At 42.8% G+C, this 27,559-nt stretch overlaps 1 protein-coding gene across 4 annotated transcripts in view; it reads left to right on the forward strand.

The window, feature by feature from the left end:
- The window catches only part of HPSE2 (heparanase 2 (inactive)), a 333,369-nt gene that overhangs the window by 12,761 nt on the left and 293,049 nt on the right, over positions 1–27,559 (forward strand). For 3 of the 4 annotated variants that reach the window (XR_014444637.1, XM_083149563.1, XM_083149564.1), the window contains exon 3: positions 22,920–23,115. The exons of the other annotated variant lie outside the window; for it this stretch is intronic. The gene's annotated coding sequence lies outside the window, so the exon portion shown is untranslated. The remainder of the gene's footprint in view (positions 1–22,919; positions 23,116–27,559) is intronic. 4 annotated transcript variants of the gene reach the window in all.

The following is a 27,559-nucleotide window of genomic DNA, read 5'->3' on the forward strand; positions in this document are numbered from 1 at the left end:
AAAAATATTCAGTGATCTTATTGGTGAGTGCTCCTTGTGGATCTTATACAGCTCCATACCTGTGCTATAATTGAAATAGATTTTGATGTTTCCTTAGTGGAGCACACTATATATTGACAGGGGCTGGCCGTGAGTGCGGATTCTCCGACAAATATATACCGATATATATATTACACATACAGGTGAGGGGTATTGTATATACAGAATATTTTGTGTGCGGCCCTCGAATATTTACTGGAAGGGTTAAGTGGCCCCCAGCCGAAATAATTGCCCACTCCTGTGTTATTGGATTGTGTTGCTTCAATCGTAAATGATGTTCCAGAGTTGGTACAAATGTGACAATATTTATTCATAAACATGAATGGAAAAGTAATAGAAATACAATTGCTGAATAGGATACACTGATGTTGACAGTAATGAACATGTAGCTATTCACAGAAGCTAAGTAGGAGCCCTGGTAAATGAAGCTAGACCACACTAATAGGAATAGTCTGTAGAACGTTCCCAATGACATAATGCACCGCAGAACACAGCTGACAATAGATACAGGCTGGCCGGCAATATTCTTCCCTGGCCCATCCTTGTCCCCAGTGATTCGCTCAATTCCCTTGTCTTCGTTTCCCATATCCTGACTGTTTGCTCACATGTTGAGATAATGCAAGTTGACCTTTGTCATGTGTTGACCTTCTGCCCGTTGACCAATAGTGGTTGACCTATTGACTATAGATCTAGCCACTGTTGACTTAATGAGCCACACCCGTCACACCTATAATCTACCCTACCCAGCCTGTGGTGTGTTCTTTGGACTTTTTACTATGTAATAATGCTTTGATCTGTCATTTTATATTGCAAATACCTACTTTGTAAGTCCTGGAGACAAGACACTGCAGGGCACTTCAAGGGGCAAGGGTGAATAGTCTGGTCATTAGGCAACGCCCCCAACATAAGGAAGCACCTATGATTTGTGGGTCACATTATTGTAGTATAAATTCACAGCCTTAGCTCTTAACTATCTAATTCAAAAACATCATTTTTTTTCTGCCTGACGTGTCGTCTAAAGATTACAAAATAGCATAAAATTATTTCAGACAGATCGCCGATGGGTATCGATGTAAAACAGGCCACATATAATGTGAAACATCATAAGCAGTTATCAATGGTATATTTAAAAAAGAATGTTGGTTGCACATTTCTGAGTTTCAAGTTAAAATAACAATAATGGAAATGCTTAATAGCTTTTGATTTGAACATATCTCCACCAATGAATAAACCAAATGGAAAATAATAATTTTACAATATATACATTTTACTGATTATTACAGGCAAAGTATACAAAACCATTCCATGAGAATTGCTGGCAGGTTTCTGACTGTTGGAATATTCTGTTGAATAAACTAAACCCAGAGTTGTGAAACTTTTCGTTATAAATATGAGATACACACTGGTTTACTCTTCATCTGTGGTACAACATTGAGAGCATATGTGCCAAGTACTACAGAAATTGAGAGTAAACCAAGGGCGAAATGTAATGGGGTGCGATTTTGGGACATGTTTAAAAATCGCACCAAATCGCTTGTGCAAAAATCAATTTTTTTGCAGCAAATTCGCATATGTAAAGAGATGTGAATTTGAGGCAAAAAAGTGCGATATTGTGCAATTTAGTGCCATTTTTAGACTTGAAAATGTGCCCATTTTAAGACATTCGATTTTGTGTAAAAAAAACCAAACGGCGTGGGGTCCTCCCTCCTGAGCATAACCAGCCCCGGGCTCAAAGAGCCGGTCCTGGTTTCATAAAATCACAGGGACAAACATGTTGGGGTTCCCTAGATTTTACAAAACCAGTACCAGGCTCAAGGGCCGGTCCTGGTTCCCAAAATACGGGGGACAAAATGACTAGGGGTCCCCCGTATTTCAACAACCAGCACCGGGCCCAACCAGCCAGCAGGGTAATGCCACAGCCAGGGGGAGACTTTTTATACAAGTCCCCCGGCCAAAGCATTTATCCTTCTGACCGGTCAACATGGGCAGGGGTCCTGGGGTAGCGGGGACCCCCCAAAGAAGGGGTCCCCCCCTCCAGAACTTACCGGGGCTGTCCTTGATGCCCCTAGGCGGTGGGCATCGAGCTGAATTTGCCATTCATTTGTATGTTTTTTTTTTCTGCAGCTCATCTCACGGCTCCCCTGCCTGGCTCTCTGAGAACACCGCCGTCCAGCTCCCCCCACCAGCATCTGCTCACCTCTTCTGTGAGTCCCCCGCCCGCCACTCTTCATCCCCCCCTGCCGGCTCCCAGTGTTCCTCCCCCGGCTCTGAGCTGCACATAAGATTTATCTTATGTGCAGCCTGTCCAGCCTCCCAACTCTGATCTGTTAATGGCGATTAAATATGACCAAAGAAACAATAAGTGAAAAGCGCAGGTTACGTATTATGTCCGTAACCAGCGTACCCTTTATACCTAGCTACGTGCGAACAAAGCGTAGCGCAGCGTAGCGTATCTTTATTGTGTATTGTACACCAAAGAACCAATACCTTAATAAGAGATCCTTTCGCAGTACTCTGACTCTAATCTGCGAATATACCTTTAAGGACAGTGTCCGTAATATACCTTATCGCTATATGCGAATAAACAGACACAACCACAGTATAGAAGTAAGGAGATAGGAACTCCGTAAAAAGGTGTATTTAAGTCCCTAACGGACAAAAGGGGGTTACAGGAATACAGGTATAACAAGTGATACAATAGTCTAACAATGAGTATAATAAACAGGCTCTACTAGGGGAAGAAAGTACAGATACAGGATACAATCATAATCAGCCACATCACATAAAAGGGGAATACGAATGTTACCTTCAGGGGAAATAGCGCAGCGCAGTCCGGTCGGAGCTCACTATGTTCAGGCTTGAACATAGTCCGGTCAATGGTCAGGGAAAGGAAGATATGCCGAAGTGACCGAGGCCGCCCTGGGTCACCTATCTTATAGGGTCAGAAGGGGGAGGTCAAAGGCCATTCCTATTGGTCAGAGATCGTATGTCAGGTCCACTGTGATTGGGGGTAAGATGATGCACCTGGTTTGAATAGGTGCAGGGGAGTGGACTTTTGGAGTCCTTTGTTTGTTAGTATCGTCGTCAGGGATTGTAAATAGCAGTCAGAACCGGTTTTAATAGATTCCTTTGTTATATACTTTTCAACAGAAACTGTCTTAGGAATATGGATTTTGTCCATAACTATCGGACCGTATGTATTGCGAAATATTGTCAATGACCGGAATACTGCGCATATGAAACGGAACATATCGGTACTAAACATGATACAGACGGATGTAATCAAATGCTAACTAAGCTATGTGTGGCGTTCTAAACCTCTAACTATATTTTATTTAGTGTCAGTATGTTCTTATGAATTTATGTGTGATAGTATGGCTACACTTCTGGTCCACTTTGTCACACAGACTCGGGTATGGAAACTTTATTTGCGCAACTCTGCGAACCAAAATGGCGGCCATACTATTCTAAAATGGCGTGTGTGCAACTCGACTTTAACAGTCCACCCTTTAACAGTAAATATAAAACTGTTACAGTACAAACATTTTACATAACAATACAGAAATTCATAATCCCAACAGAGAAATTGGGATCAGTGAATCAAACATATAAGGGGAGTAAACCATCTGCTCTTTGGCCGATCCTGGATCATGGATAAACGATGGGCCGCATTTATCGAACAATCTACTCAGGGTGACGAAGGACAATGTACAAATCTTGGGATAAAAATAAAAACAGGGGAGGTTACACTATATACAGTTGTTTTTCAGATATGGCATCCTTTGGTAGGTATTGTTTGTGACAACAGACCCTTGAACTCTTTGTTGTCTCTCTTTTTGGTATGCTTTTAAGTATGCTGGTATTATCACTATCAAACATCCGGTCCTGGGTAATGTGTCAAGTTTATAGATTCTACCTTGACCTACACTGGGACGGGTAACACACTCTCAGAACTCTGTATCGTCTGTCCAATGCCTGGCAGCAGTGCAGCGGCGGTATCCTTGACTTTGAAGATAAGAACGGATAGTGGGGGGGGACAAGAATAGGACCCACAACAATAGAGAAAACTGAGAAAGGAAAAATTTGTTAGTGATCCTTCCAACCTGTTACCAGTGGGGTGTGTCACAGTCCCTTTTGTAGCTTGTACAGGTTGCTTGACCTTAGCTGCTCTCCAGTCCTCCCGAAATGGTGCCTCTTAGCGATTTCTTTCTTTCGCCCTCGAGTGTAAGGACCTTCTGGGTTTCTGGTCTTTTGGCAGTAGGACGAACGTACCCGAATCTCTCTCTCTGCGACTTTGTTATTGAGGTAGTGCTGGTCAACAAGACTTGGGGTGGTTCTTTCCAAAGGTCTATCAAGCAACCTGTATATGGCAAAGCAGGGGAAACAACAACATCTCCTGGTTCATGGTTATGACAGTTCACAACAGGTGTCAACAAAGTCCTTTTGCTGCAGTTTTCCAGGTGTGTATACATCACTTGCATTACTTTTTTTCGTGGTGAGGTCTGGGATCTCCTTGTGGGATTACCATAACGTGTGGCTGCCCGCCAAGCAATGTTTCGATGGGGACAAATGAGGTGGAGTTCTGAGAGTGATTCTACTACTACAAAAAGAGATTGTGGGGTGTACCATCAGTCCCTAAAAGGTTCACACATGACTTAAAATCTTTCATATAAACTTGCATGCTCAGGGGTGTTTCTGGGTTGCCATATCTATACACACAAACATCAACACATATATATATAAATTAAAAAAATAATTAAATAAATAACTAGAATGCTTCTAGAGTGGACTGTACAAAGCCAATTTTGTATTACCTGCAGAGGATCCTGCTGGAGGAGGGATGTGGAGATGGCTCTATGGGAACAGCCGTTGCAGTTTCTTTCCCCCAGACAAGTAAGGCATGATCCTGTCGTCTTACCTGTCTGTGGGCACACCAGTAATTTCGGACTAATTTTCCACATACCTTCCCTGTCAAGACAAGTCAGGCCATGGGCTATCTCTGCCCTGACAGTTTGGCATGTTCTCAGAGTCACTGGTTTTCCTTGTCCATCTTTCTATTCCTGTCCACATCCCTTCGGCTTCCAGACTGCTTCTCCTGCAGGGGACACAAATCTTGTATTTCTATGTGAATACACTGACATTTACAGGGGGAACACAAACATTATCCGCAGAGCGCATGGCTCACCCAGCTGCCTTGCCAGCATGTTCATTATCAAGTGACACTGAATCCTTATCGAAGGTGTGGGCTTTACACTTGATAACAGCCACTCTGTCCGGCAGCTGTGTGACTGTCAGGAATCTTTTAAACTTACACGCTTGCGCCACTGGAGTGCCAGCTACTGAAACAAAACATCTCTGAGGCGCCATAGGGCCTAAGGAACGAGGGAGAGAAAAAGAAAACAAACAAAAAAAAATGAATTGCCTCTTCCAATGGGTTGTTACCACCCTTTGGGGGCATGCTGCAAAGGTCTGATTCAAACATGTCATGCAATCATATTCGTCTCGGCTCCCACTAAATTCCACCATTCCAGCAACCTCAGCACCAATCCACCCTTTGTGCCTTGGAGGGCACACCTGGTAAGAGTGTTGCTGGGTTTACAATATTACCCATTTTACTGGTAACATTTATAGAATTCATCAATGCAAGTTCCCATTTAGTGAACTTGGCTGATGAATATTTTTCCACATGTTTAGGCAGAATTTTAGGAGTGTCCAGACTATATGAGGAGCATAAACAGTTAGAACACACCCCAACACCACATTCTCTGTTTTGTTTACCAGTAGTGCTATGGCAACTACACTGTGTAGACAAGTAGGAAGTGCTCAAGTTATAGGGTTTAATTGTACACTGCAGTACGACATTGGTCAGGCTGGCATCACCAGGTTTCTTACGTCACTATATCTGTCGCCCCCTCAGCAGGTCTAATATTCTAAATCACATGGTCTCTTGTGTCAGTCATACCCATGGCAAAAGGCTGTAATCAGGCCTGTTTCTTCTTTACTATCCACATCTGTCTGTGAAGACATGGGTTTTGTGATTGCACCTATTTATATGTAAATGCGTTTTACAACCCTTTTCATTCTGTTGAAGGGGAATGCTTTGTGCACTACTTGGACTGCTTTTCACAAGATGGTGGCTGTGGTTGCCCTGGGTAACATAAAGAGCAATGCTTAAAGTTACTGGGACTTTGTTCAAGATTTCCTGAAAAATATATATTGACTACTCGCTTTATGGGGTACCGCATATTCACAATAGGTATTTCTCTGCTGGGAGTGCGACAGATTTTTCTAACTATTTTTCTATGATTTGTGGGTTTATGGTTACTAATGTGTCCCAGATTTCCCCCCCCCCCCCCTTGTTCAGGCGCAACCGCAATCCGTCCTGAGATACCTTATGTCCTGCCTCAGGAGGATACACCAGAAGTTGTCTATCGCCATCTGCTGGTGTTGTGGATGAGGAAAGGACATAACAATAGATCATTAACCCATTGTATTGGTATTTACCCATTGGTGGGCCGTAAGGACAGTGTGCGATCTTGCAAGACCCAGGGAGGGGCTTGGTGGCTCTCTGAGGTTTCTGGAACAGAAGAGTAGGGGAAGGAGAAAAAATTGGAAAAAGAGAGAGAGAAAAACTCAAAAAAAAGTAGAAAATATTAATGACAGTAATGTGTACATTTATTTTCAACAGGAAATTTTTCTTTTATTTGGATGACACCAGGATTTAGCACTATGGGGGAATTGGCTCTCAACTATTTGGTTCTTACCCTTTTCAACTCCTGTTCTGATTTGTAAGCCCTCCCTTTCTTTCTCTTTCCCAGTGTGAATGTAACTATGGGCTGTGTCTAGGGGTATTTAGCTAAAAGTTCTCTTTTGGGAACTTTGTTATTTTACTGGGTATTTTTTTGGTTTTTGTTTTTTTTTTCCAGCTCAACCTCAGATTTCAAATGGTGAAGCTGTACTTTGGGGCGCTATACTTTCTGTTTTTAACAGGGTTTCTATTGAAGCTATTGTTGCCATTAATCCTGTGTCCTTCCCATCTTTAGTTCAAAGGGAACTCGGTATTTGTGCTGTAGTTTTTAGCTACCTTAGATGGGTTAAAAAAAAATCTATAACAGTACAGTGCAGCATTAGTCATGGGGGTATATCTAACAATTTTGCATCTAGTTCGTGCATACTGGTCCTGTTGTTTCTAAGTTATTGAATTCTCTGGAGTCCAGCAGCAGACATAACTTATATTTCAAGGTAGTTCTGTAATTGGAAGGTCAATCGTAGCCGCTGCAGTCAATAAGACAGAGCATTTGATATGCAAGGGCCCGATTATGATCTCTATTTGTTTTACCAATGGGTAATGCTGCACCTTTCCTGTTACCCCAATTGTAACTGCTATTTGCTTGGCACAACCTAGACGAGGAGGGAATGTTGTTAACGGGTTTGATACAAAACAAAACTTTTACATTTAAACCATTTCACTTACCCATATCTGAGGCTCCTCCCTCAGATATTGTCTTATGTTATCTGGTTGTGGGGTGTATGTGTGTCCTACTCCCTGTTTGCATATATGTGTCATGCTTAGGGCGGCGTTGGCTACTAGGTGGGGCTATGGCTATGTGCTGAGACCTACCTGTCTCCTTCCATTGTGTCTCCCAGTTACTTACATATGTGTTATGTTTCCTATGGTTACTTACCCTGCAATGTCTGGCTATGTGTCCTTTGTTTCCACATTTGAAACATATCGTTTGGTTTTGTCTTACCGTGTCTTGCCTTGGGTGTGGTATGTTATAGGTTGGATCCTTACTAAAAGTGCGACTATCGGCTGTTATCAGTTTCTGCATGCCGTTTGTCTGTGTTCCTGTCATAAATCGTTTGTCCAGATCAACAGCAGATTTCCTTAAAGTATGTATTGACATCTGTCTGCAGTTGGGGTGAATGGTTTCTATGTTGGTTCTCAGATTTTCCCTAAGACCTTGTATCAGCACAGAGACAATCCCTCCCTTAAGATGTATGTGGTCCCTGGGGTCGGGGATACCAGAGTGTTTTGGCAACGCCTGTAAAGCACGGTTGAAATAATCGCTGGCAGACTCACCATCTTTTTGTTTGATAGTGAACATCAGAGTATTTTCAACCGTCGCTGGGAAATATACACCCAATTGTATATTTATTAGGCGTATATTTTCCTGGTTGCCCTGTTCAGTTAAAATCTACTCTAAATCAACCTGTATATGGCAAAGCAGGGGAAACAACAACATCTCCTGGTTCATGGTTATGACAGTTCACAACAGGTGTCAACAAAGTCCTTTTGCTGCAGTTTTCCAGGTGTGTATACATCACTTGCATTACTTTTTTTCGTGGTGAGGTCTGGGATCTCCTTGTGGGATTACCATAACGTGTGGCTGCCCGCCAAGCAATGTTTCGATGGGGACAAATGAGGTGGAGTTCTGAGAGTGATTCTACTACTACAAAAAGAGATTGTGGGGTGTACCATCAGTCCCTAAAAGGTTCACACATGACTTAAAATCTTTCATATAAACTTGCATGCTCAGGGGTGTTTCTGGGTTGCCATATCTATACACACAAACATCAACACATATATATATAAATTAAAAAAATAATTAAATAAATAACTAGAATGCTTCTAGAGTGGACTGTACAAAGCCAATTTTGTATTACCTGCAGAGGATCCTGCTGGAGGAGGGATGTGGAGATGGCTCTATGGGAACAGCCGTTGCAGTTTCTTTCCCCCAGACAAGTAAGGCATGATCCTGTCGTCTTACCTGTCTGTGGGCACACCAGTAATTTCGGACTAATTTTCCACATACCTTCCCTGTCAAGACAAGTCAGGCCATGGTCTATCTCTGCCCTGACAGTTTGGCATGTTCTCAGAGTCACTGGTTTTCCTTGTCCATCTTTCTATTCCTGTCCACATCCCTTCGGCTTCCAGACTGCTTCTCCTGCAGGGGACACAAATCTTGTATTTCTATGTGAATACACTGACATTTACAGGGGGAACACAAACATTATCCGCAGAGCGCATGGCTCACCCAGCTGCCTTGCCAGCATGTTCATTATCAAGTGACACTGAATCCTTATCGAAGGTGTGGGCTTTACACTTGATAACAGCCACTCTGTCCGGCAGCTGTGTGACTGTCAGGAATCTTTTAAACTTACACGCTTGCGCCACTGGAGTGCCAGCTACTGAAACAAAACATCTCTGAGGCGCCATAGGGCCTAAGGAACGAGGGAGAGAAAAAGAAAACAAACAAAAAAAAATGAATTGCCTCTTCCAATGGGTTGTTACCACCCTTTGGGGGCATGCTGCAAAGGTCTGATTCAAACATGTCATGCAATCATATTCGTCTCGGCTCCCACTAAATTCCACCATTCCAGCAACCTCAGCACCAATCCACCCTTTGTGCCTTGGAGGGCACACCTGGTAAGAGTGTTGCTGGGTTTACAATATTACCCATTTTACTGGTAACATTTATAGAATTCATCAATGCAAGTTCCCATTTAGTGAACTTGGCTGATGAATATTTTTCCACATGTTTAGGCAGAATTTTAGGAGTGTCCAGACTATATGAGGAGCATAAACAGTTAGAACACACCCCAACACCACATTCTCTGTTTTGTTTACCAGTAGTGCTATGGCAACTACACTGTGTAGACAAGTAGGAAGTGCTCAAGTTATAGGGTTTAATTGTACACTGCAGTACGACATTGGTCAGGCTGGCATCACCAGGTTTCTTACGTCACTATATCTGTCGCCCCCTCAGCAGGTCTAATATTCTAAATCACATGGTCTCTTGTGTCAGTCATACCCATGGCAAAAGGCTGTAATCAGGCCTGTTTCTTCTTTACTATCCACATCTGTCTGTGAAGACATGGGTTTTGTGATTGCACCTATTTATATGTAAATGCGTTTTACAACCCTTTTCATTCTGTTGAAGGGGAATGCTTTGTGCACTACTTGGACTGCTTTTCACAAGATGGTGGCTGTGGTTGCCCTGGGTAACATAAAGAGCAATGCTTAAAGTTACTGGGACTTTGTTCAAGATTTCCTGAAAAATATATATTGACTACTCGCTTTATGGGGTACCGCATATTCACAATAGGTATTTCTCTGCTGGGAGTGCGACAGATTTTTCTAACTATTTTTCTATGATTTGTGGGTTTATGGTTACTAATGTGTCCCAGATTTCCCCCCCCCCCCCCCTGTTCAGGCGCAACCGCAATCCGTCCTGAGATACCTTATGTCCTGCCTCAGGAGGATACACCAGAAGTTGTCTATCGCCATCTGCTGGTGTTGTGGATGAGGAAAGGACATAACAATAGATCATTAACCCATTGTATTGGTATTTACCCATTGGTGGGCCGTAAGGACAGTGTGCGATCTTGCAAGACCCAGGGAGGGGCTTGGTGGCTCTCTGAGGTTTCTGGAACAGAAGAGTAGGGGAAGGAGAAAAAATTGGAAAAAGAGAGAGAGAAAAACTCAAAAAAAAGTAGAAAATATTAATGACAGTAATGTGTACATTTATTTTCAACAGGAAATTTTTCTTTTATTTGGATGACACCAGGATTTAGCACTATGGGGGAATTGGCTCTCAACTATTTGGTTCTTACCCTTTTCAACTCCTGTTCTGATTTGTAAGCCCTCCCTTTCTTTCTCTTTCCCAGTGTGAATGTAACTATGGGCTGTGTCTAGGGGTATTTAGCTAAAAGTTCTCTTTTGGGAACTTTGTTATTTTACTGGGTATTTTTTTGGTTTTTGTTTTTTTTTTCCAGCTCAACCTCAGATTTCAAATGGTGAAGCTGTACTTTGGGGCGCTATACTTTCTGTTTTTAACAGGGTTTCTATTGAAGCTATTGTTGCCATTAATCCTGTGTCCTTCCCATCTTTAGTTCAAAGGGAACTCGGTATTTGTGCTGTAGTTTTTAGCTACCTTAGATGGGTTAAAAAAAAATCTATAACAGTACAGTGCAGCATTAGTCATGGGGGTATATCTAACAATTTTGCATCTAGTTCGTGCATACTGGTCCTGTTGTTTCTAAGTTATTGAATTCTCTGGAGTCCAGCAGCAGACATAACTTATATTTCAAGGTAGTTCTGTAATTGGAAGGTCAATCGTAGCCGCTGCAGTCAATAAGACAGAGCATTTGATATGCAAGGGCCCGATTATGATCTCTATTTGTTTTACCAATGGGTAATGCTGCACCTTTCCTGTTACCCCAATTGTAACTGCTATTTGCTTGGCACAACCTAGACGAGGAGGGAATGTTGTTAACGGGTTTGATACAAAACAAAACTTTTACATTTAAACCATTTCACTTACCCATATCTGAGGCTCCTCCCTCAGATATTGTCTTATGTTATCTGGTTGTGGGGTGTATGTGTGTCCTACTCCCTGTTTGCATATATGTGTCATGCTTAGGGCGGCGTTGGCTACTAGGTGGGGCTATGGCTATGTGCTGAGACCTACCTGTCTCCTTCCATTGTGTCTCCCAGTTACTTACATATGTGTTATGTTTCCTATGGTTACTTACCCTGCAATGTCTGGCTATGTGTCCTTTGTTTCCACATTTGAAACATATCGTTTGGTTTTGTCTTACCGTGTCTTGCCTTGGGTGTGGTATGTTATAGGTTGGATCCTTACTAAAAGTGCGACTATCGGCTGTTATCAGTTTCTGCATGCCGTTTGTCTGTGTTCCTGTCATAAATCGTTTGTCCAGATCAACAGCAGATTTCCTTAAAGTATGTATTGACATCTGTCTGCAGTTGGGGTGAATGGTTTCTATGTTGGTTCTCAGATTTTCCCTAAGACCTTGTATCAGCACAGAGACAATCCCTCCCTTAAGATGTATGTGGTCCCTGGGGTCGGGGATACCAGAGTGTTTTGGCAACGCCTGTAAAGCACGGTTGAAATAATCGCTGGCAGACTCACCATCTTTTTGTTTGATAGTGAACATCAGAGTATTTTCAACCGTCGCTGGGAAATATACACCCAATTGTATATTTATTAGGCGTATATTTTCCTGGTTGCCCTGTTCAGTTAAAATCTTATCGCCCTCCACACCACTGTCTCGAATGAATTTCTGGACATCTATGTGTGAAGGGAGGCAAGCTCTCAACATGTATCGCCAATCCTTGTTGGTGGGCTCATCTGAATTTCCTCGCTCCCTTACAAATTTCTGACACTTTGCCAGATCTTTGCTGGGATCAGGGAAATTTTTGATGATTGAATGACGTTCCAATCGTGTCCACGTATTGTGCACGTCACTATCCTTTACAGGCATTACCTCATCCCTGTCTCCCCGTCCACAAGGAGGTTCCACTGTGTGCAGAGGGTGGATCTGTATCCCCCCTGCACCATTGGACAACATCCCAGGAACAACTATCTCTGTGCTGTGTTGTGTGCACTTACCTGTGTCTCCAATCGTGTTCCTGGCATCAGCCATCTCCTCGACCCGAATGGCAGCAGCAGTTTGGGCTGTCTCAGCCTCTCTCTCCTTTCCGCTAGCTTCGCAAGGGATGGCTGATGTCAGGAATCCCCCCTGTGGATCTGTATCTTGCTTATAGGGGGTAAAAACAGTACACAAGTTATTCATTTTCAGGTTATTTTTGGTTTCACTTCGGACTTGAATTGTTCCCTTTTTTACATGTTGGTGAGTGGAAACATTCGTATTCCTGTGGCTGATTATACTTGCATCTGACAGATAACTATGTTTCTTTTGGGTTGTACTTTCCTTCTGCCACAATTTTAGACATTCATTCTGTTCAACTCTTTCCTCGAGTGGCAAGAGCAAACATTTCTGATCTCTAACTGCTGATAAGACTTCTGGATCGAAACCACCAACACTGGGAAATTCTAACTTGCTGCCTTGTGTCAATCCCTTTCCATTTAAACAACTGCTCGTTCACTGTGCTCCAACACATTATGGAAGCCGCCGACCCTTTGGGTCGACTAGATTCCTCCCTAACTGACTCGGTATCCCTGTGTGACCTGTTATTACCCATAATTACAGGAATAAAAGTTCACAGCTAGCAGAAACCGGAGGCCCCTTTATCAGTGAGTCACTCCCAATCACTCCTTCTCCACAAAATGGCACTATTCCGCAATCAAGCGTGAAGCCCACTATGCGAGGTAATGTACTCAATCACCAAGTCTTTCAACTAGTAGCGCACTACTAGCCAACTTGCAAGGTGCGGCAGTTTTTCCAGGACACAGCAAAACTTGTTTTTCCTGTACCCCCAAAAACTGGTATTTCTAAAGCAGCTGATCGGATCACGGGGTTCCGATTTAGCTTCTTGTACCCTCCCAGTGGATCAAAATAGGTAGTTCCACGGAAGGGGCAGTTCCTATGGGCACGTCGTCACGTGCACCTTGTCCTACCTGGACTGTCCTACACTGGACTACACTGCGCTTGAGTCGTGCCGTCACACACCCGTTCGCCTCAGTTTTGTTTCACACTGGGCGCTAGTTACACCTTGGTCTTACGCTTAAAATTGAAATATTTCTGTACAGAAAAATCTTCCCAGGTTGGTAGTTTCTCACCAGATACTTATGCAGGTATAAATCCCTTTTAAATAGCTATAGGAATCTATTAAAATGATGTTTGAGTTGCTTGTTTTTGAGAAAATGAACAAAAAGAAAAACTTATTTTCTCTTATTAATCACCGCCTTATCCACAGTATATTACTATACTGTTTTAAATAAAGCTAGTGCTTTAATACTGTTCACCTTTGAGTTCCTATGTGTGCTGCATGTGCAGTGCCAGTGAACAGCCACGTGTGTACGTGTGTTTTGTTAAACCTGTTCACAGGCCGCCGATGAATCGGCCACCCACGTGTTCTACAGTGTATTTGCAAGGTTGCGCTCGGGTTTCGCTATACGCAGTAATTGCGCCTAAATGTGGAATAAATCCCTTAACTTCGTCCGAAAGTTACGTATCAAGATGCGAAATAAATCCCGCACTTAATCCGTAAATCACGTACAAAGATGCGAAAATTTCCCGATATGGGCACGTGCGCGCGCACCTTGCGTAATACACAATAGACGCTTTACGTTACTGTAAAAGGCCCAGAACTTATCGCCACGTGGCGGAGTCCCTGGCCCTGCAGTAACTAACACTAAAAGTTATATCCTCTATGTACTATAATAATACACAGGCCTTTGTCTCCACGTGTGCGAACCTTATCGCACGTGGCACATATACTGTAATGAACAAGCAACTCAAGACACTATACCCCGTTAAACTACTTGTGGCAGGCAGAAGTACAGTTTACTAAACACTTAAATATACTTTAAAACACGTGGCTTAATGTTTCTTTGGATTTCACTTATTGTACTTCGAGTTCAACGCTAGCACCTCTCGAACCCTGCACCGCCGCGGACCTGGCCCATCCAGCAATGGATAATAAATACTTCCACCCTTTTGCTGGTATAGGTCAGGCCGCGCGCCTGGTACTGAGCTCCAGAGTGTGAAACGGACGGACGCAGCCCCCAATTGTTAATCAAATGCTAACTAAGCTATGTGTGGCGTTCTAAACCTCTAACTATATTTTATTTAGTGTCAGTATGTTCTTATGAATTTATGTGTGATAGTATGGCTACGCTTCTGGTCCACTTTGTCACACAGACTCGGGTATGGAAACTTTATTTGCGCAACTCTGCGAACCAAAATGGCGGCCATACTATTCTAAAATGGCGTGTGTGCAACTCGACTTTAACAGATCCGATACACACGGGACCGCGCATCTGTCGGCGGGATGTGAAAACTTGAGATCTGGTCCGATTTATCTGCCCAATCCATCAAAATTGGGTCAAATCAGACCAAATCTCATTGAGATGCTGCTTGGTTGGTACTTTGGGGCAGATGTATTAAGCCTGGTAAAGTGATAAAGTGGTGATAAAGCATTGATAATGTGGAAAGTGATAACACACCAGCCAACCAGATGTGTTAAAATGTCAGTTAGAAGTTGATTGGCTGATGCTTTATCACATATTCCACAGCGCTTTACAGAGAATATCTGAACATTCACATCAGTCCCTGCCCCAGTGGAGCTTACAATCTATATTCCCTACCACATGTACACGCAAACACAGAAATTCTAGAGTTAATTTTGTTAGGAGCCAATTAACCTACCAGTATATTCCATGTCAATTATACCAAATACCTACTGTCACGTTTCTGGTAGCACTGGCTGGAGTGAAACAAAGTCAATGATATGCAATACTTATTGTAGAGCTTGCAGGTGATTGGGATGAAGAGATGACTTGACTTGAAGGTTTGAAGAAATAAATGAAAACTTGAAGAATTGGATGATTGGATTGCCGAATTGGATGATTGAATGATTGGATGGTTGGATGATTGGAAGAATGGATGATTAGATGAATCCGGGAAGGGTGTGCTGACAACCCTAAAAGCTGTAACCAGGAGGGATCGCAGAGTAATAACCGTCAGGCTGGAGAAAGGATGACCCCTTTGGGGGGCTAACCTTGTCCGGTCCGTGAAGGCGGCAGCAGGGGTCTGCGATGTGATGGTTGAAGACAGCAGGTGTAGCAGGATAACGGATAGAGTCTCTGGAACTAGAAGTAGCAGCGCTATAAGCAGAGTCAGATGCCTAGTATAAGGACATCATTGTACTGACTGCTGGTTTGGCCCAGCAAGTCAGTATTTGAAGGGAGAGCTGCACTGTGATTGGTTGTATGGACATTGGCAGTGCAGCCTGATTGGAGAAACCAATAAGATAGCCGCCACTGGGGGGGGGGGGGGGGGCAACAGGTTTCTGAAGCAGGAAGTGTGCAGCATGCACCAGCCAGCTTGTCCAGCCAGGCCCAGACAGGACACAGAACACTATGGCAACTCAGGCCCCACGCCGTCCAGGTCCCGCATGTCACCGGCGCGCACGCTACCACTGTCACCATGAGATGACAACGCGACATCACGCAACCCAGGAACAAGGGGACTGATAGCGGAGGTGAGTGCCAGAGTCTGAACTACCCTGTTAGGAACCCCAGGGGCAGCCATGGCATGGGAGATGTGAGTGGCAGACATGGTGGTCGTGACACCTACTTTGTAAGTCCTGGAGACGAGACACTGCAGGGCACTTCAAGGCTCAAGGGTGAATAGTCTGGTCATTAGGCAACGCCCCCAACATAAGGAAGCACCTATGATTTGTGGGTCACAGTGATGGTGTCAGGGCTAGTGTTCTCAGCGGAGAACACTGGGCCTGACAGATCGCTCAGTGCACATCGCTGACACATCACTGTGGACCTCATTCTGGTTCACTCTCAGAGGTAAATTCCTTCTCAAATGGACACAACTATGCTGCACTCTCTGCATGTGCAGAGAGAATTAGATTTGTCTGTTATTTTGTTTCTGTGCAGGTAAAATACTGACTGGTTTATTTTTACACTGCAATCTCACTTTGAAGAAAAACCCCACCCAAATCTAATTCTATCTGCACATGTTACATCTGCCCCACCTGCAGTGCAAATGGTTTTGTCCATTTGAGAAGGAATTTGCCTCTGAGAGTGAACCAGAATAAGGCCGTGTGTGCTGAGCGATCTTGCTGAGCATTCTGAGCAAAAAAAGTGTTTGCCCATCGCCAAGACAACCAGACCTTCTCCATACCCCCTGGATTTTGGATGCCGAGTTAATAGTGTTAGGCACTAGGGGGAGGTTGGGGTTAGACCATAAAGGAGGGTTAGGGTTGGGGTAGGGATAAGGCCAGAATACTCACTGAAACATCGCCTTGTCAGATGACTCTGCCATAAGTGACACTCACTTGACTGATGGGACCTGGAAGACACCTCTGGAGCCACTGCAGCCAATATTATCAGGTAAGTCACCGCTGGGCCACCAGGGATGTTATGTCAACATTCTAATATAGCAACATTTTAGCAGTGTCTACATGATGATTGTCGATATGGTCAATGGGGTGTGGTATAAATCACCGACAGTCGGGATTCCGACAGTCATTACTCAGACGTCGGTATCCCGACTGCACCCGGTCAATGACGCACATTATTGACCATGTCAACACTTTCAATGTTTACATGTAATACAAAACCCTTTCTTTTGGGTCAACATGCATTAGGTTGACAGGCAATAGATTGACCAATATTGGTCAACGTGCATATGCCGACATAGACAAGTCAAAACAAGCAAAAGGTCAACACAGTAATAAATGACACATGAAAAGACCAACTTGATTTTTCACAATTTTTTTATAGTTTACCATCCATGTGGTCATTGGGGGTTATTCAGAACTGATCACTGGACTGCTCGTTTTTGTAGACCTGCGACCAGGTATACACCACCACATAAAAGTGATATCCTGCCCTTTGCAAGCCTGCGAATGACTTCAGTACGGCTTGAAAAAATTAGCTGGATCGGTGAATCCATTCACAAGCCACTCTCCATCGGATGATTTTCCCATTCTGTGCATAGCCCAGGACTTACCCGGTGGCTGCGACAGAAACAGGATGATTGGGGCTGGAGCTGATTTCACACGCCTTGCCTTCAAACGCCTTGGCACACCTGCATTTTCCCTGACACTCCCAGAAAACGTCCTGATACCACCCACAAACGCCGGCTTTCTGTCAATCAACGATAAAAAAAAGGTTTTTATCACAGGATGGCACTAAAAAACACACTTAATGGTGAGATAACCTGCTGCAGTCACCATGTCACTGTGTGCCGGACTCCAGCATCTGCTTACCAGGTCCGGCAGCGCTGGTGTCCGGGAGCTGCTGTGGAGAGGCAGGCTGGGCAGAAAGGCGGTCATGATGTGGGGGCTGTGTCCACTTCTGGGTCTCATGCAGTGGGCGAATCTCGAGTCCTCGTTCTTAAAGTGACAAGCACTCTTCTTTTTATCCATTTAGTGTTTTAGGGCAGAGGTTAGTTCCTCCTATAAAATGAAGTCAGGAAGGCTGATCCTCTGCTAGAGTATAAGCTCTCCTACCTGACTCCAGCGATTCTTTTAATGTTTACCCAAGCACATACTTTTGCAAGTTATTCCATACCAGTTTATATTATCTTCTTCCCCCGTTGCCCCCGTCCGAGTTACTTACGGTCTGCCTCATTTGCCACATTTCTGAGTGTTTTCTGAGTCTACCAGCCCCTGTATCTGGAAAACCAGACTAAGGGCAGTGACCTGCATGTCAGATGCTGCTAAGACCAAATTGCGGGGGTCCCTGGTGAATACCCCTGGCACATTAGACTCCGCGCCTCAGTTCTGGGTTAAGCTAATTCCAGGGTACAGGGTTGCAGACAGAACATTCCAGTGGTTGTGACACACCACACCTGGGCCTTATATCTGACAGAACCTGTCATAGTCACCACATCTGGGCCTTATATACTGTATGATGGAACCTGCCAAAGTTACAACACCTGGGCCCTATATCTGTTGGAACCTGCCACAGTCTCCACATCTGGGCCCTATATCTGATGGAACCTGCCACATTCTCCACATCTGGGCCCTATATCTGATGGAACCTGCCACAGTCTCCACATCTGGGCCCTATATCTGATGGAACCTGCCACAGTCTCCACATCTGGGCCCTATATCTGATGGAACCTGCCACAGTCTCCACATCTGGGCCCGGTTATTTTGGTAAATTTACTAAGATAGGAGTTCTATTTCAGAATGCATGTTGCTGTGGGCAACCAATCAGATACCTATTATCTTCTAGAACACGGGTGTCAAACACAAGGCCCGCGGGCCAAATCCGGCCCGCCAGACCTCGTCATGTGGCCCGCGCAGCCGCTGCCACCCACCCTCGCCTGGCGCCAATTACATTACTGCGGGAAGCCATCACAGTGTGAGTGTCACATCACATTCAGTGACACTCACATGACGACTCGAGACTGAGAGACATACCTAACAACGTGAGGAAGTCGAGTGACACAGTCGCTGGGAGGAGGAGGGAGGCAGGACAGTGGACACAGACTTGTTAGTGTCTCTGTGTGACGTGCCCGGCGGTGAGCTGCCTCCTGCCTGTGGTGCCGTGCTGCGCAGCAGTGGCATCAGTTGGTAAAGTATATTTACTGTAAGTTCGGCAGTGGGGTGGGCACAGTTGTGTTGTCTCTGGTTGTCCAGACCAGTCTGTCCAGTCCAGAGTCCGTGGCCGGGCAGGCAGAGAGCCAGGCCAGCAGCACACAGCCGCAGCCTGAGCCCACAAATCTGCAGTGCGGCTGCCTGTGTCCAGGGTCATTATCATTATCTGTCCCACTGTCACCACCAGTCCAGAACTCTAGCGAGAGTCCTGCGAACCCAGAGGCCCAGGTCACCTGCATGAATATCTACTTGTCATTATTCTGACTATGTTTCTGCTTTCAGAGCTAGTTATTACTTACATTATTACAAAAAACAGTAATAATTGAATGCAGTGACAATAATTTATGATAATAAAGAGTGGACACATAGTCCTACAGATACAACCGGCCCTTTGAGGGTGACCAAACTGCTGATGCGGCCCCCGATGAATTTGAGTTTGACACCCCTGTTCTAGAATGTGCTAAATAAATAGGAAGTTGATTCTGATTGGGTGCCCATAGCAACATCACGTGTGAAATAGAACTCCTATACAATTGGCTCACGTGATATTCTGATAACAAGCCGTGGTTCTCAGCGGGCACTTCACTTTTCTATCACACTAAGGACCTCATTCGGCCACGTTTCTGATGGTGGTAGTCTGCGCATGCACGAATATGAACTTGTGCAGACCCCCTGTGCAGGGCCGCATTATAATGGGGGCACAAGGGGTCAGTACCCCAGGGCCGCCCTCTAGCTAGGGGCCCCCTGTGGTTGGCATGTGTTTTTTAAAAAACATTTTTTTTTTTAGCTAAAGGTTTTGTGCATGGGAGTGGGGTAGTGCTGCAGCTTCACCTATCTGCCAATGTGACAATGATTAATGGTGCTGAGCATCGGGAGCCAAGGCACACTGATTGCACAAGTGTGCAGTGCATTACTGGGAGTTGACTAAGTCCCATGACACTTTGCACCAGAGGCTGAGATGTTTGTGCTGAGCTCTGAATGGTGGAGCTCATTACATGCTTCTCAGGCCCATGGAGAACAGCAGCAGCCTAGTCATAGGAGGGTTTTTAATCAGAGGCAGCACTAGGACTGTGAGGTCTCCTCCAGAGTAAGGGGCAGAGGGACAAACACATGCTTTTCAAGTGGTATGTATTTATGTATGTATATATATATATATATATATATATATATATATATATATATATATTATCCCCTGCAGTTACCCATTGACCAAGTTTATACTGCCTTTACTCTGTGTTTTGACAGTGTAATATTCTCCCATGCAGTTTGCGGCCAGTAATGACAAGTGCAAGGGGGCCCCCTGTCTAAAGTGCCCCGGGCCCCCCGAAGGCTTTATCTGGCACTGCCCCAGTGCGAATGCCTTTGGCGAGTATCACTCTTGCCAAGGTGTTTGCACAGGCAGGGGAGGGGGTGGGCAGGGGGCTGACAGCAGGGGAACGCAGGTGGGTCACATGATGTCAGCGCCGGTCCCCTTTTCGACCATATCCAGCTGAAATAAAAGTCAGTTCAGACTGACTTTTATTACGGAAGGGGAGAAAATTAATTTGATGGTCGGCGACCATGGAATGTTTACTTTCCCCTTTGGGGATGTGTTCTCGTACACGGCGCTGACCTGTTCGCGAGGCTGCGAGTATACGCAGCCTAGTGAACAGGTATGAATCAGGCCCTCAATTGACAAAACATTAGTTCACTGGGCATTTACTTTTCATGCTTTATATAAGAATAACTACATTTTGGGGGTCCTCTTACTTTTGTACTCTGGGAGACTGACGCATCTTGGGGTCACAGACTTCCAATCAGGTTGATGATGTATTTTGCATTGTAAAGCATCATCATGGCTCTGCCTCTTTTTTTTTATAAGGACTTTAATCACCCCCTTGCATAACAGTGGGCAGGGCCATCACCCCTACGCACCTCCCATCTGGCTGACTTGCCCACACCCCCCTCCCCCCCGCCCCCGGAAGGTGCATCCAGAACGTAGGTGAGCATGGTATAACTGTCACGTGACAATATACAGCGCATCTCTACAAAACAATAATTGAAAAATTGCCCCATACATATTATAATTTAATTATAGTTAAAGGTAAAATGAAACAGATTCGGTTTATGATTTGTTAATTATTAAATTGTAACTGTGGAACAGGTCGTGCAATTCTACACATTTGTTTTCTGCACTATGTACAGCCCAAGATAATGTCTTTACGTTTGACAGTGTAAAAGCCAAGAGTTGGCTCCCAATGAAAGAAACTAGTTAATTGAAAACCGACCAGGATTCTGTCTTGTTCTAATTAGCATAATGTGTGTTGTGTTGTCATTGCCTTTTACTTAGTTGAAAGACATCTGTGTTTAGATGTCAAACCAGCTTTTCTCTCCATAAGTTTCCATAACTTTTTCTCTTGTTAAGAAAAAAATAAAATGCTGTTTATTATGAAAACATCCTCGTAACATTATTCCCTTCAAGTGCTGTAGTAGAAAACATACCCAACATGCCTCGGTTCAAAAATCTCTCCTGTTTTATTGACATGTTACTAGTTATATTGTAATTAATGTGCATTTTGAGAATATTATGTCATTCCAAATTAAGTTTTATACATTATGTTGAAGACTATAGATTAAAAAGAGGATGTATTTAAGAAAAAATATCAAATCCTTCATTAGTTTATAAATACTAATAAGTGATCTTAACATAGCAAGCTGACTAACCACAATCTGACCCCCCACTCTGCAATGTCCTGCCCCCCTTCTGTCCCACCCACCTCTATATTCACAGATTTTCTATGACTGCTGTTCTGTTCCGCTCCGCCCCTCATACCCACACTCTCTAATTAATTTAAAGCTGTCTGTAGAAATGGCCTCCAGAACAGTATTCTAGATAAGGTCGTACCAATGACTTTAAACTATGGCAATATTACTTCTTTCTTCCTGCTTATAATTTGTCTCCCTATGCAGCCAAGCATCTGACTTGCCTTCTTCATTGATTTGTTACATTGATTACCTGTCTTTAAGTGCCATGAAAAAGTGACACCTAGATCTTTTTCCTCCTTAGTTGTTTACATTATAATGCAATTAATACTATATTTAGCCTATACTATAAATACTATATTTTTGAGAACCAAGTGCATGTTTTGGCCATTCCTACCTAAATCATCAATCATTTGTTTAAACCCTCCTATTGTTTCTTCATTGTTGCATACCTTTATATCTTCTGCAACTAGGCATACATTCCCTTAAATATAATTTGCAATCTCACCAATAAAGATGTTAAAAAGCAGTGTCCAACTGCCTCTGTTGACCTTTCCTAAAAGATGGCTGGCACCTGCTATACTAGGACTTCGCCTATAATAGCCATGTCTGGAGGGGCAAATTAGGTCCGCCCCAACTCTGGTGCCACCAGGTCTTGTTTTGTGACAAAGTACCAGAGATCTTTTAGAAAATTGTCAAAAGGTGAAGCTGACTAAAGGGACCTAACTGAAAGAAACAGCAAACAAAAGGCACCCTACCAATAACAGGGGAGAAAGGCAACAAAACGTATAAGCGACATTGTTGCAAACCAAGAGCGACCTAGTCGCATACATAAAAATATAACACCACACAAAAACACGATATTACACCACACAAAAGCAAAACCACCCACAGGTACAGAATAGTACCAAGGACAGGAAAACAACACTGCTGGGGTTAACGTAAGCAAATGGCGAAGACCTGTGGCAAACTCTGAAGAGTTGTCTTTCTATATTTCGTACTGTCATTTCGTTGTTGTTCAATTTTTTATTGCGATGACAATGACAATAAAACTGTTATTATGATATTATTATTATCCCAGAGGAAAATAAGCAAGCATGAACTCAATAACAATGAGGACACTGTCCATAATGTTGCAACTGAACAAATCGTAAAGAAATTAAACCCGGTCTCGAACATGGAGCACTTACGGTTTACTGGACCCGGACCAGGACTGGTAGAAAGCGATCAAAGGGGCAGATGATATCAGACAAGCTAGGAGCAAGTGAAACCTAAAGGTAGGCCGGTGGCTGCAACAAACAGAAGCTGGTAGCTTCTTAATAATAATTTACTTTTTATTACTATTTATTACTTTTGTCATACAGTTTAAAAGGTCAATAAGAATTATTTGACATGATCTCCTTCCAGTAAATCCATGAAATTTGGAATACTGAAAATTGCTGGATTTTAGATATTCTACAACTCTTTTTTTTAAGTTACCTGCTTCTTTCTGGTATCCACTTTTGTGTGGTTACAACATTTGTTCTTTTGCAGACCTTGTTGACTAATTATGTTAATGGGGCTACCAGCACCCTTTATGCTCTTTTATTATTTTTAGCTGTATCACATCTGGCCCCATTAATTTAGCCATTTTCAGTTTTGAGAGTTATGCAACTTCTCTGTAAATGTACTTGTATCTACCGTTTTTATGAATATACTGTCCCCTCCCCCTCTCTTTGAGTTGTGAATACTGAGCAAAAATTATTATTAAGATACTTTTCCATTACATTACTTCTCTAAACAAGACTCACACTCTGTGTTTTGTCATTATTACTCCACTTTTTATATTTCTCCTTTTACTTATAGTCCTAAAAAAATCCTGCTCTCACCCTCCTCAAATACCCACTGACTAGGCCATTTTCTCTTTAGCTTATGTCTTTACACGTCTGATTACCCTCTTAGACTCCTTCTGTCTATCAAGGTACACCTCTGTTTTTATTATTGTGTTTCTGCTTATATTTCTTAAAGGCCATCTTATTTGCTTTTACAAAAATTGCTACTTCTTTAACAAACCACAATGGTCATCCCTTAACTTGCCCATAGCAACATCACATGTGAAGTAGAATACACATCTAAGTAAATTTCCCCCAATGTATGTTATGAGAGTACAATCTCTCTTTAGTATAAATTTACTTTGAGGATACCTTTGGGAATAGGAGTGAAAAATCTGAAAATGTTATATATATATATATATATAGCGTTTTTCATAGGTGCGGCACTCCAATTTGCACTGGTAAGCGGTGCCCTCCGTGATGTACACCTGCCAATGCAGGTGCTTGTATGCAGGCGGGGGTGAGACGGTGGCACTCGCAGTGAAGAAATGAAAAACCAGGAGACCATGGAAGTAAACTCCAACGTTTCAAACCACAGCGGGTTTTTTATCAAGGTGCATTAGACGCACATATATATATATATATATATATATATATATATATATATATATATATATATATAAATACAGTGAGACTGGCACTCCTTTTTGCTTGTTTAGGGGTCCATTAGCTTGCCTGGGTACCTTCTCCCATACACTTACTTATAGGTATAACAATGCAGCCATTACAAATAGAGCGTCATTCCAGGTTTTTAACTGTGCAGAAATGTATTGTGGGGTCTATGCCATTTCCAGCTTCAGGTCCTATCTTCCAAAAATTAAAGAAAAGTTTACTCCTACGGCAAGATTTTGAAAAAACTGTCTTTTAAAATCATGTTTTAATAAATGTTTTATGTACAAAAAGTAGAATTGGTCTGTATATGGTTGTAATAGATTAGGAAAGACAGTAATTACCATTAACTGCACCTAGTGGGCGCCTCTTTAACACTATTGTGCATATATATATATATAGAGAGAGAGAGAGAGAGAGAGAGAAAGAAGGGAATATCGTGGACTGGCACTCTCCTCGGCTGGTTCAATTGCCCTGGTGCCTCCTGGACGTGTAGGTAGATTGATATCAAAGCAAGACAGTGGCACTCGTGGAACTTGTACAGAAAATGCGAAAGTGAACCTACGTTTCAGAGCCTAGCTCCGTTTTCAAGGTGCTGGGTCTCACCCAGCACCTTGAAAATGGAGCTAGGTTCCTAAACGTCGGTTCACTTTCGCATTTTTTGTACAAGTCCCACAAGTGCCACTGTCTACCCTCTTGAAACGAAACAAGTAAGCAGCTGGCAAGCTACCAAATTTCAAACAGTCACTACGCTGATAGCGTAGCTTAAGGCAGTCTGGCAAGCTGCCAATATCTATAGCTTCAGCGTCCTTGTGCTGCAGCCGTGAAACTAAACAAGTACCGTGAATTCACACAAGGTCAAATTGCAGTTGGAATTTATTGCGTTTGTTGCATTTATCACAGTATCACAGCTAATATATAGTTGCATACAAGAAACCCATTATTGTAGACAGCTATTCCTTACAACAACAAACACTTACGCAATGACACACCCTTTTGGAGAAAATGGGACACGCCCCTCGACAGGATGCCACACTTTGAGCGGAGTATCCTACTGTGAACTCCCTGATTCTAGTTTTCAAAAGTAGGCAAGTTATAGTTTTACCGATGCACTCTTTATAAATGTAAGTAGTGTGTTAAAGACCTTTCATAGCCCTTTTGCAGCATTTAATCTTTTGCTTTCAGCTTGCCACGTTTACCTCTTTTTTCCATGGTTATACCCTCTTGAAAAGGAGACTCTCCTTGTTTGCCAACATTAAGAAGTATTTGTCTCTTTGGCCGGAATTATGCTATGCAGAATGTCACTATTCATCAGCTTTCAGCTGACGTTTGGTAAATTTTCCTTACAACTTGTAAGAAACCACCTCTGGATTTCTGATCTTCATTAGGTTCCAGCATTCTTTTTTTTTTTTTTACTAATGAACAGATTTTAAAATGGTTTTTAAGCTCTCTTAATATTTCACAGATGAATTATATTTTTACACATGGGTGCTTCGCCCGAGTTGACTCACTTTCCAATCACACATATAGCATATGTTCTTTGTTTTATTTGTTGGCTTACAGATTTTCTGATCTGTACACTTCAGTGATATCCATTTTAACCAGAGCCAGATAAAATGTACGTGTTTGATTACTAAGCTTAGAATAAAACTTTTTAACAGGGATTTATGAAATCCTGAGGTTTGTACAATTTTATTTGGCTCCGGAGTTTCGTTAAAGGATTAGGTACAGCTTAAGAATAGAGTGTTCCAATGTAAAATAGGGCCTAGGTGAATATATGTAAGTCATTCAGTTATTCCTCAGCAAGTAATGTACTAGTTCCAGGCATAGGAGTAAATTAAAATGTAAATATTCAACTTATTTAGTTATAGTAAACCTATAAAGATCTGTGGTGATTTTAGCGATAATAATGTAAATGGAAGAGGCTGTCACATCAAAATCGGTATTTAATTGAGCCAGCACATGGGACGGTGTATGTTAGATATATACGTAGAAACAGTGGTCGAAGTGGAAATTTTGAAGTGGGGGTATGGAAATTTTGAAGTGGGGGTATGGAAAAGTAAAGAGTGAATATAGTGCGCACCTTCGGACACCCGCCTGTCCATCAACGTCCCCTGCCAGACTGCCCCGTTGTACAGGGGTATTACAAAAGCACAATATGTGCTGCTGAGTGATCAGAGAGCATCCTGAGGGGGAAAAAAAACTTTTTTTTTTATCTTCAGATTAAAGTGGGGGTATGCCATGCCCCCGTATACCGCCCCACTTCGACCACTGCGTAGAAACATAGAATTTGATGTCAAAAACAAAAACCACTTGGCCCATTATCTCAGCCTTTTTCATCCTTTAGGTTATCTCAACCCTTTTTTCGAACCATTACTTCTTTGTAAGGATCTTCATAGGTCTATCCCATGCATTTTTAAATATCTCTACTGTCATAGCCTCTACATCCTCTATTTTACTTATCCGCTACACTTCCTGTGGAGTAATTTTTCCTTACATTTCCCCAAAACATACCTCCTGTAATTTTCAGTGTATGTCCTCAAGTTCTAATATGTATATTTGAAAGTTTCTATAATGTCCCCCTTTCCCTTCTCTGCTCCAAATTATACATGTTAACGTATTTGGTCTTTCCAAGTAATTTTTTGTGTGTAGGTCTTGTAACATTTTAGTTGCCCTTTTGTGTACACTCTCTCTATCATTCTGGAGATATGGTTTTCAGAAGGTGACACAGAATTCCAGATGATGCCGTACCAATGACCTATACAGTGGCAATATTACTTATTCTTTCTGAAGCTGATCTCTCTCCCTATGCAGCCCTCCTCCTGGTGTGTCTACACTGTTGCATATCTTTTGTGTCATTTAAAAAAAATCATACTTTCCCTTCAGTACCATTAAAAAGCACTGGTCCAAGTACAGAACCCTGGGGTACTCCACTGGTAACATTTTTCTCTATAAAATGCACTCATTTAATACAAATGTTTGTTTTCTATCCTACAATCAGGTTCATATCTATTTAACTGGTTTATATTTAAATCACACACTTTCAAGGGTATTTGTTAGACTGCAATGTGGGACAATGTCATATGCTTTACTGAAATCTAGATATGCTACATCTATGCCCTCTCCTTGATCTATTATGTTTGTCAAAAAATCAATAAGATTGGTTTGGCATGATATCTCCCCAGTGAATCCATGGTGTTTTGGATCCTGTAAGTTGTTTTATGTAAGATATTCCACAAAT

This window comes from Crinia signifera, chromosome 6 (genome assembly GCF_055691185.1).
Source record: "Crinia signifera chromosome 6, ASM5569118v1, whole genome shotgun sequence".
Classification (NCBI taxonomy): Eukaryota; Metazoa; Chordata; class Amphibia; order Anura; family Myobatrachidae; genus Crinia; species Crinia signifera.